We start from the raw sequence: 12015 nt of genomic DNA on the forward strand, positions 1-12015 counted from the left end.
TCCTCGTCACTAGACATTATATAGAAGACGATGTGAACACTCTACGAAAAATAGCGTTATAAACGATGGGAATACACTATGGAAATTTTTTTTTCTGCCATTGTTTTGTTTTCAATGGTAGTGACCGTGTGTACAGTGAGTCGCTAAAATGTACATACTGCACAATATAGCTGACGTTTGGTTAAATTACATTCATTTTGTTGTGGAGACACACTCATCCGTAGAGTATCCCCAAGCGCTACATTCGTTGTTTGTTGGCAAAGGTAAAGATGTGAATGCCAAATAAAAGTCGCTGTAGCATTTTGACCTGTAGCCTAATATTTAAGTTCGTCCGAAATTTACTCAGTCGATTTCAGCCGGACGCCGGTTACACCGTACTCATCTTTAGGGCTCGTGTGTATATTGTTACTGTTAATGTTACCCGAATCAATAGAAGAATATATGAATGTATTTGTGTGTCCAAAAGACTGACAGAACATAAAAGTACCTACGTAACCTCAATGATACAGTGGAAGTTTTTTAGTTAGTATAATTGCAATACCTTATGCTACACGGGATATAGTTTAGGGGAACCCCGGATCAGACGGAAAAACGTATTTTACAGTCATGGCAAACAACTGGAGAATCGCTTGGCGCAGAATAATCAACCTCCTTTCGATAGATACATCTGCACGACCCTAAGATCGACTCCGTTGAATCGAACTTCTCGAAGATAAGAAACGAACTTTGCCGACATCTCCCGAAATTGGTGACGAAGGACGTAGGTCACTGTTGTTTGTGTGCGAAGTAAGCGTGTTTTTTGAAGTGACAGTGATCATTTGAAGTTGTGAGGGGGATCAACATTGCAAGTGGCATACCGGTAACAGGTTTCACCTCAGCGGTTTATACAGCCAGTTACATTATGAATGTTGTAGGTGACATTTTGAGGCATTCAGAACTCGTGCTTTTTTTAGTGGGGTTTGAAAAAACAGCCTGCTTTCCTTCGCCAAAGTGCTTCTTAAATCACAGTGTTGATTTGAAGCATCTACAGAATAAAGGTGGAATACATTTTATCTTGCTTCATCTTGCCTTTCACAGGCGTCTCCTTTGGGTAACATGAAAACGATCTGTTAAAAACGCCGCCCGAGAGTGACATTGCGCGGTTGGCAGCAGTAAGCTGAAATGAAAGAAGGTGGGGTTTCATGCGCTTTGGGAAGTACAGATTTCTTCAGCGACGAGAGTTGACACATTCGCTACATAGCGTTATACGTTGAGAGTTACCTTGCTTGTGAAACTGGATCTGGCTTTTTACAAGCATGTAAACAATCCTCCGGTAAGTTAAACAGTGCTAACAAAAAGATTTTATTGTATTGTCTGAGTAATAAGTTGCGTTATTTCACTGAACCGGTATTCCATTGATGTTCATGCTATCTAGCGAAATTAAGGAAATTTAACATCCCTCGAACTGCGTCGAAACAATATCACATTTGCTATTCCACTTCAGAGTAAAGAAATGTCATTTGTTTTAAACGACTACAGTGTGATCTTCATTAATACTGATAGCAATATGACATTTGGCCTTGTCTCCCACTGTCACCTTCGTCTTATTTCAAAGTTATATAGCTAATGCTGCTGACAGCTTTTTACATTCATAGAGTATGAATGTTATGACAGTTGTTTTAATTTTGTATGTGTATTCATGGCCATAAAAGCATTAGCAATGCTTTGTAGGTAGTAAGTACTACCAGTAGTAGTAGTATTATTGTATGTCAAATAATGTTGTTTCAGATTTGTTCTGTTGTCGACTATCGAATTTCTTTCAAATGTTGCCTGAATGTTTCATAAACTGTCAAAAGTACACTAAGTTTCTAGAGCACAGATCTTAATACTTTGTGTGCATGAGCCTTACTAGTGAAAGATGACGGTGTTGCAGCGGCATTTAAAAAACATGTAGCCAGGTTTGGAGGGTGATTGTAGTGAAACTCCAAAACTGGACAATATAATTTAACAGTTCGCAGGGTGCTCTTTTTGTAAGTTTTATGATTTAACTTACAATATTTGCTCGAAATACCACACAGAATCATTAAGTTTTGCCTATACAAAATGTCTCCAATGGTAAAGCAGTTTTTTCTCTTCAGATAGCGGATATAGAAAGCTTCTATTTTATGATCTTGGTTTCTGCCAACATGTTTGTCAAGACTGCAAGGTTGATCAATATAAGGGATCTTGTTTTTCCATGAAGGTGCAAAATTTCTCACACAACTCAATACTTGAGAGAATCATGTTCTAAGCTCATAAAATTTGCTGGACATAAATATTAAGTACATGCACAGACAAAGTGTGCCTTTGATGAAACATGAACCATGGACTGCATTTATTTTATTTTCGTGGAAAACCATTACACAAAAAGAGAGTATAAACTGTCAAAAGGTTTAAGCATACTGTGTCTTAAGTATAAGATGATAGCCATTATAAGAAAAAATTTATTAAATTCAGTTGTATGTAGCTTATTTATTCTTAACTAGGTAGCTATGACATTATCCAGGTGTAATACTCATTTATTCACAAAAAGACTTTGGGAAATAAAATATTGTATCATAGGTCATTACAAGGTGTTCACCAAGATGAAAATCACAGTGAAATAGATTTGTTTTGAATACATTGTGGGAGTGAACAGTGTCCAATGGGTTACAAATATTTACTATCAAAAACAGTCTTGATCACAATTTATTTATTACAGTGACCGGTTTCGACCACTACTGTGGTCATCTTGAAACCTACAAGTCGTATACAAAGCTTTAATTAGAGGGCTACATACATTAAAGAAAATACATAAAGTTATAAAGCTATAAAACAATGAATCACCAATGAGAAAGAACCTCCTTTTGGTGGTAAATCACTACTGGAGAGAACAGTGCACATTTTATTATACATAATGGAGGCTCCGCCCACTTCTGACGGAATGATATCATTACTAACCAATAGGTTATAGGTTGAATAACAATGTAAAATTTCTTAGTTAAAAGAACATAGTGAAGAAAGGGAAATAAACACACACTAAACTTAGCTTGTTTAACTGTTATTGTCAATTAAGAAGGAAAATAAACACACACTAAACTTAGCTTGTTTAACGGATATTGTCAATTAAGAAGCATTACAAATATTTAAACATGTAGGATAAATGAACTTTGTTTTGACAGTACATGGGTTGCCCTTTCAAGGCCTGTTAGTGAACCATTTGGAACCACTGGTTGCCATGGTGAAGTACTGTCAAAACAAAGTTCATTTATCCTACATGTTTACATATTTTTAACGCTTCTTAATTGACAATAGCTGTTAAACAAGCTAAATTTAGTGTGTGTTTATTTTCCTTCTTAATTGACAATAACGGTTAAACAAGCCAAGTTTAGTGTGTGTTTATTTTCCTTTCTTGACTATGTTCTTTTAACTAAGAAATTTTACATTGTTATTCAACCTATAACCTATTGGTTAGTAATGATATCATTCCGTCAGAAGTGGACTGAGCCTCCATTATGTATAAGAAGATGTGCACTGTTTTCTCCAGTAGTGATTTGCCACCAAAGGGAGGTTCTTACTCATTGGTGATTCATCGTTTTATAGCTTTATAACTTTATGTATTTTCTTTAATGTATGTAGCCCTCTAATTAAAGCGTTGTACACAACTTGTAGGTTTGAAGATGACCACAGTGGTGGTCGAAACCGGTCACCCTAATAAATTGTGATCAAGACTGTTTTTGATAGGAAAAAAAAAAAAATAGACTTATGTTGATAATTAGGTACAGCTACAAGAGACACTTCCTCAGAGACCCTATATTCCAAAATGATGTTAAAAAAACAACCTGTCCGATAAATAATGTGTCACCTCTTTATAATTTTACAGTGTCTTTCCTCTCCAAAAAATGTTAGTTTACCCTTGACATTCAGAGTATTTTTGTCCCAGTAATGTCTTTGGTGTGCATTCCTGTATGCCCTGGTTGAAGCTCTTGTGGATTTTTTTGTTGCCATGCAACCATATCCTCAGTAAATCTGTACTTAACTATAACAATAATGCAACTAATAAGTTCCACATTTCCCCTTTTGCCATCCCACACTTTTCTCTTTCATGGCCTTTTTTAAATTTCTTAATATTACTCTTTCTTTTCTGAATACATCCACAAAACTCTACCTTCTTAATTTTAGTATTTCTGTGCTCTAGTGCCTAAGTTACTCTTCTGATTGCTTTGAAATCCCTGAACATGTCTTAAAATGGTGTAAAATTTTTGGTATGCTAACACTCAAAGCCTGCAGTAAACACACTAACATTTATATTCAAATAAAACAGCCACAGGTCACATTCAGTTCGATATTAAAACCAGTTTCACTCCGCAGATGTGAGCTGATCCAATAACTAATGCCCTGGTGGCAACCTATTAAGTTTTAAAAGAAATTTTTCACATTCACACAATACCCAGTTCTCAGGTTGAAAGCCCAATTTTTCAGTGTAAGCCCTGGTCAGTTACATGGCGATACCTTGTAGAAGAGCCTGTATCCTGTCATATTACTGTTCTACTAATCTGCTTCTCAACTAAGTTCTTGTTGTGTCAGTTACTTCCCTTCCTTGAGTGGGCCAAAGAGATGGAGGTCAGAAGGTGCGAGACCAGGGATGCAGCGTGAATGAGGAATAACTCACTACCAAAGTTTTGTCATATCCTCTTCGGTGAGCACACTTGTGTGTGGCTTTGTGTTATTGTCAAGAAGTGTGTTTGAATTTTTGTGGCAATAAACATACTCTAATCAATCTTCAGTTTCACAATAGACAACAGAGTCGATCATTTGATGGAGGACACCAGACAGAATAACCCATTTAGTCACAGGAAACTGTAGCCAAGACTTATAACCTGAGAGTACTGTTTTGAACTCCTCCTTCAAAGGAGATCCATCTCATGCCCCACATTCTTCCCAACAATGTAATTATTTCTATACCTTAAGAGTTCAAACATTCTCCGACACCCTCACATATTTTTCCACGTTATTTCCTGTGCCTTCATATGCCACAGGAACTCGCTGAACCTTTCCCCTCCCTCCCTCTCTCCCTCCCTAACTCAACTCACACTTTCTCTTTCTTTCTTTAGCTTTCTTTTCCATTACTGCATTGACATGACCTAATCCATTTAAAAGTGCTGATTCCTCTTTCACACACAACCACACCCATTGGCTGCAGCCCACCATTATCATCATCTTATTCATTTTTCCTTTAAACTTGAGATATAATGTACATTTTATGGAAAATGGAGATTTGTGGCACCTTGGGATTCCATTCCACATTTCCATATCACAAGGTGTGGCCTTAAGTAATTTGTGATTGGGATTTCCTTAACATCAGTTCATATAATTGCATTTCAGTGATTCCACTTGTTTCATTTCAGTGAACACGAATCAGTTGTTATATTTTACTATGACAGGATCAACCGTACTGGGGCTATTGCCCACATACCTCACGGGAGAACATCTGCTTATAGTGTACAGATGTAATAAGAGGAAACATAATTATCAATGAGGGTGTGAGTTGGACATGGAGAAGTGCTCAGGAAGCCTAATGTTAGACATCTGCTCATGACTAGTGATAGTTCTCAGGAATGTTGTCTGGAAGAAATTTTTGTTATGACGTATTTATTTTGTTTTATGCTGTTGCTCATGTTTTACCCTGCAGAGTGAACTGGTTGCCTGGCCAGCGTGACAGCACCATCATGTTTACACATGAGAAGTAGGTAGGGGAGATAGTTATATCGTACACCCTAGAACTCGTTTAATGCTACATATGTGTACAGGCAACTGGGGTCTAGTGCAGCAGGGGATACAACCCGTCGGCTTTGGACAATGACGTCACAAGTCACCAGAGAGCAGTTTACCATTTTCGCTTTTGCTGTTATGTTTCAGTTTCTTTTTTTTTTTTTACTGATTGCTTAATAAAGTGGATCTGTATATTCTATCTCATGAGATTTTTTTTTAAAAGTCAAAAAACACTTATCAGCCACTGAAGGGAGCTACAACACTAAGAAGAATCGCTTCTCGATTGGCGACTTGTGACGTCATTGTCCAAAGCCGACGGGTTGTATCCCCTGCTACACTAGTCCCGGCAACTGAATGAAAATGCCCATGTAGAGCAAGAACACAAACAATGTGCACAGTACATCTCACCTGTTGCTCACGACGCTTTGGTTTCAGTATCCATAAAACTACCTTTCCCAATGATACTGCTATTTTCCGCAGCTGTATATTTCGACTGTCTGCTGTTTCAGTTCTGATGAAAACGCTGACTGATGTTCTCATATTTTCATTTTCCTTGTCCATTAAAGTATCTCTCCTCCAGTAGCCATCACATACTTTTTCTGCATGATTTGCAACTTTTTCTTGTTTTCTAATGCAATAATAGTGCAGGGTGTTTAAAAAGGGACTTTACAGCTCTGAAAATTCATATAAATTAATTGACAGTATCTGCAGAGGTGATTGTAGTGTCAACATCAAGTTTTGTCTCGTGTTGTCTCATCTGGTCGTCCAAGCACATCTGATGGTGGTGTTGAGCGAGTGAGACAACGTTTCGTCAACAAGCCTACGAAATCGACCCAGCGTGCATCTCACGAACTGCAAATCCCATGTATGACTGTTTGGCATGTGTTAAGAAACGGTTTGCATTTGAAACCGAATAGGTTGACAATTGTACAAGCAATAAATGACCACTGATAAAATTGCTCGCAAGAACTTTTGTGCAGATATGTTAAATCTGGACATTTCTTGGGCAAAATCATCTTGTCTGATGAGTCAACTTTTCACTTAAGTGGCAAAGTTGACACACTTAACTGTAGGATTTGGAGCATTGAAAATACACATCAAACGTTGAAACATGTTCATGATAGCCCTAAACTGAAAGTTTTTTGTGCATTGAGCAAGAACAAAGTGTACGGCTCCTTTTTTTTTCTGTGAGAGAAATATCAATAGGATAGTGCACCTAGATATGTTAAAACATCTGAACTTAGAACCTGAATTGATGCTGCTGCTGCTGAGCAAGTTACACCTGCAATGCTACAGCGAGTCTGGAAAGAAATTGGCTTCCGATGGGGTGTGTGCAGGCTAACCTACGGAAACCTCATGCAACATCTTTAGTTAAAAAATTGATGTGTTTCCCTAAAAAAAAAAAAAAAAACACTAAACCCAGCTATATATATTCTTTCAATAAATTTTTATGGATTTTTAAAGTTGTAAAGTCCTGTTTGGAACACCCTGTATATCCTAATATTAATGTTGCAAAAGAAAACTGATTGCATACTATAGTGGTTAACATTTTTGACTAGTAATGCTGGGGTCCTGGGGTAGGTTCCCAGTGGCCACATCAATTTTTTCCCTGGTAAAAATAAAAAAAAACTTGGATGGAGGTTCTGTGTCATGTGCCCACTAACAAGTTGCTTTATCATTATAAAAGTGGGGAAATTGTTGTGCAAGTGGCAGAGGTAGTGTTCCATACAGAGAAGGGTTTTCACCAGGCTAACTGACATGCAGTTTACCAGCATTAAAAGTATCAGCAATTATTTTTTGGCTTAGAGAGAGATGCTTGATGATGTATTCAGGCTACAGATCTTATTATTTGCAAGATGCCACACTATTTCTATAAGATTTAGGAGTAAATGGTATGTTGGCTGCAGGAAGGCTCTCCAGATTTTGCCAGTGGAATAAAATGGAGGGTTTGGTGCTTAATTAATGCCAGAAATTTGGCTTTCCCTTGTCTCTCTTAATTTTTTTTCTGTCAATTTCTACACGATAGTCCAGTTTACAGTCACAACATTTAAATGTTGTTTGGCACTGTTGTTTGACAGTACTTTTCCTGGAGTATTACTTTGCAACATGTAGTATTCACAACGTTGTGCGTAGGAATCTGTGATGTGTCCAAATAAACTACTGGCCGCTTTCATTCTAATGCTTCGTAAAAAGTCTAATTTAGTATGTTTTTTTTGTAAATATGATGTAGTCTCTTGTCTACTTTTAATCACTCAGTCATTCTGTAGTTTGGTCCCTTAGATGGAGACATCTCTATCAGAGTTTTTTTGCTGGTACGTAATTCCATTTCTGTTCAACAAAAGCTGTGAACATCTTGCAGAGGTGGCATTTCCTTGCATTGTTCATGACATCACCAAAATTGCCATCAGGCAACACATTTTTCATTTTTAACAGTGAAATATTTGTGTTCCTCTTACTTACCCTGTTTTGGTGCAGATATTTGAATCCTGTACCACTTGACATTGTGTCCATCCTTGTGTGCTTTGCACGCCATTGTGTTACTTAACTTTCACTTGCCAAACTTGGCCTGCAGATTATGTTGCCTTCTCTGTCAGCACTGTCGTCCCTTTCTCAATCTCATTGTCAATAGAATTAATGATGTTGGCAGCAAGTTGTCACTCGCATGTGTGTATAAGAAGCTGTTATTTAATACAATATTACGTAGTGGCCATAAAAGGGTGACCCCAGATTCAGAACAATTCAAGGTGATGCAAATTCGCCAACGCATACAACAGATGACAGAAGCCCTACAAGACACTTAGTGCAACTACAGAGTACGCTGTGCAGTCAGATACGAGACTTATAGAACGAAATAGTGTGGCATGGAAATATTTCGCTGGAACAAATTAATAATTTGTGCGTGACAGACTCTGATGAAACTATGAAAACAATGATTCATCTGGTGGCTGTAGAAAGATGTGTGTGCCTCGGTTCCTGTCTGATAAATCGGAACTCTGGTTTTTGATGTTAGAGTTGGCGTTTACTCATAGTAAAGTAAAAAAACTATCAAGGAAAGTTCATAATAGCAGTCAACAATCTGGACACCAGAGCACCGGCATTAGTAGAAGAGCAAATTAAGCGTGCACCAACAACACAGCAATATGCAAATCTGAAGAAGATTTTGATAAGAAGACTTAGTCAACCGTTAGATCAATAGATACACCACATGTAAAATAGCGAGTGACAAGGTGACAGACCCCTTCAGAATTTTGTCGGCAGTTACGGGAGATAGTGATGGAGGCAGAAAGTTTGGATGATATCCGTCGGTACATTTGCACATCACAGCTTCCCGAGGCGGCAAGAGCAGTGATGACATGACCACTGTTCTCCAACTGGCTGATAGAGTTTATGCAACAATGGCGACAGCAAGTACACTGCACCTCGCAGAAGCAGTAGCGAAATCTGAAGAGGATCGTGAGGTGGCAGTCCACAAAGGTCAACAGGCACACACAACTGTAAAATTTTTAGAAATTAAAGGAACAACTAGACGAGCTACAGAGACAAATCAAGACTTGGAAGACCACTGGATTGGAGGGTCCTGCAGGACAAGCTGCCAAGTGTATTCTACTATGCAGTTACGCCTGCCATGTCAATGACATGGAGACTGTAAGAACAAACACTTCCTTTTTGCCTTTATTACGAAGACTCTATGTAAGAGATGAGAAGACTTTGTTGTTATCTCCTAGGCAATGGGTCTGATGTAAGCACTTTGCCTGTAGAGAGAGAGATATATCAGTCAAAGACAGTTCATTAGTTCATTTCATGGCAGCAAATAAACAGCTGATAACAATGTATGGCAACTGCATCAAGAATGTGAATTTCAGTTTTCATAATACTTCTCATTGGACATTTGTAATTGCAGATTTTCTGTAGTATCACCAATGACATTCGGTGGGCTCGACTCGAAAGGAGAACAAATGGTAACAACTTCTAGAAAAATTCGGAGAAAGAAGAGACAGTTCAGCACAACTAACAGCACAAATTCCGACCACAGTGGCACATAATATGGTACATCACATAAACACATTGCCGGGCCTTCCAGTCAATTTTAACCTGAGAAGATTGGAACCAGGCAGGTTCGCAGGTGCAATGGCAGATTTTGATTGTATGTTAGAAAAAGGTGTAAGGCGAAGGTCTGACAGTGCACGGTCCACACCTTTACATCTCTCCCCAGGGGGCTTGCCACTCACTGGCTGGTTCGTGCTTGGCTACCACTGGGCCCCAGCCTTTGCAGCATGGCTATCCTCTTGCTATTCTTTTCCCCCTCCCTTGGGGAACACATCGGGGATATTATTGGGAATGTTCTGCGTTCTGTCTCTGACATACGGACAGACTCGCCTTTGTTCTTTGCTCCCTTTTCCTTTCTTTGTTTCTCTTCTCCTTCAGTCCCTCCGCTTCGGCATTTGAGGATCCTCTTCTTTTCTTCTTCCTCCCTGTGCACTCGCAAAGGCTGGCCCACACATCTGACGCGTAACAGGCGACTTGGTAACGCATAATTCCCAGCCCCGGGTTGACAGGTAGGGTTCGGATGTACCCCTCGGCACAGGCCATGCCCGGGGAGGGGTGATTGTTTGAGTTGTAATCTTCCCAAATTGCTGATTGTTCCCTCTGTCAGGTGTTTGGGAGGTGTGAACAATCGTCTGACGGGTGTGCCCCCTTGAGAAGGGAACCCCAATTGGAAGGACCGCACCATCGGTGATGCTGGTAATCGTGGGGGATTTCCTCGCGATGAGTCAATCATCTTCCCAATCGACGTCTACAACATGTAAACGTAATGAGGCTAAAGATCCGTCCCGCTGCACCACTGTTCCTTGTGGTCTCACGTACCGAAAAAGGTCAGTCGTTCGCCATGGTAAATCCATTTGTTATTCAGAAAGGTGTCAATGCAATTGCTCGCCCTGTGAAATCCTGCTCTCATTTATGGAATGGCACTTTGCTTTTGGAGACTGCTTCTGATTCTAAAGCACAACTGCTTGGTGCCTCACTTCTCCACGGCTACCATGTTTGTGTTGAGGCTCATAGAACTTTGAATTCTTCCTGTAGTGTAATTTACACCAGTCTGCTCAACGTTCTAATAGGGGCCGAAATACAGTCTTACCTCTTTGATCGAGGTGTCATTGCCGTTCATTGTGTAAAGAAAAGGGAAGATACCTCTTTAGTGCCCACCCGCACTCTCTTTCTCACCTTTGATAGAGTGGTGCTTCGGTCCAAGATCAAAGCAGGCTACGAAATTATCACACTCCGGCCGTACATTCTGAACCCGATGCACTGCTACCAGTGTCATCGTTTCAACCACACTAGAACGTCTTGTTGACACCCGGCCAAATGTGTAACCTGTGGTAGGGACGCATACTAGGGCGATTGTCTACTTCCTTCTCCCTGTTGTCTCAACTTTGATGGCAGCCCGCGTGTGTCTTGACGAGTGGGATGTCCAAGAGATTCGAGTAAAGGAAAAAGTGCCTCACCCAGTGGCTCGCAAGTTACTGGCTAGTCGCAAACGCTGTGTTCTCCCATCTGGCATCTATAGTTCTGTCCTTGTTACCCCTCGCCCCAAGAAGGATGTGGCCACACAGACATGTGATCTCAAATTCTGGTCTGATGATGTGAAATCGCCTAGTGTCGAGGTAGCATCGCCATCCCCCTGTCCCGCTGTGCAACCAACCGTCAAACTCTCGCCTCGAGGAGCGAAGCCACCAGCTACACAACCAGTAGGCTGGAAAGGGCAGAAGGAGTACTCCTATGAAGACTTCCTCCATATCTCCAGCCAAACAACACACGAGTCTCCCTCTAACCGGAAATGCTCAAAGAAGTCCCCCCAAAGGCAAAGGGCTTCTCCTTCACCAAGACCCCGTGGTATTTAGCCCGCCCAGCCTCTGTCTTGCTGGTGCGCACCACCAACCGTTTTTCAGTGTTGGACTTAATGGACCGACTGCACAAGCAAGCCGATGCTTCTGTGGACCTCATGGTGCGTTGTAATCCTACCTGGCAACCTTCGATCAACAAGATTTCCCAAGTTGTGACGACCAGGTGGAATTGTAGCAGTTCAGCCTGCTTTTATTTTCTTCGTTTGTTGATTGTCCTCGGTGACAACGTACTGTGTTGCTACACTGGATGGAAAATTGGGGGTTGTAATTTTTACACTGACTACAGTAAATAATGTAGCCGACAGATGCACAGATATGTGTCGCTGTCTTTTACTTTCACTTT

The 12015-nt window shown here is 40.1% G+C and overlaps 1 protein-coding gene across 3 annotated transcripts in view; it reads left to right on the plus strand.

Moving 5' to 3' along the window:
* The first annotated feature begins 728 nt into the window (after nucleotides 1-728).
* The window catches only part of LOC124551022, a 41873-nt gene continuing 30586 nt past the window's right edge, over nucleotides 729-12015 (plus strand). The window contains exons 1-2 of one of the 3 annotated variants that reach the window (XM_047125870.1): nucleotides 729-910; nucleotides 1078-1312. The gene's annotated coding sequence lies outside the window, so the exon portion shown is untranslated. The remainder of the gene's footprint in view (nucleotides 911-1077; nucleotides 1313-12015) is intronic. The other 2 variants (XM_047125871.1, XM_047125872.1) reach the window with 2 other exon arrangements.

Source organism: Schistocerca americana, chromosome 9 (genome assembly GCF_021461395.2).
Source record: "Schistocerca americana isolate TAMUIC-IGC-003095 chromosome 9, iqSchAmer2.1, whole genome shotgun sequence".
NCBI classification, from domain to species: Eukaryota; Metazoa; Arthropoda; class Insecta; order Orthoptera; family Acrididae; genus Schistocerca; species Schistocerca americana.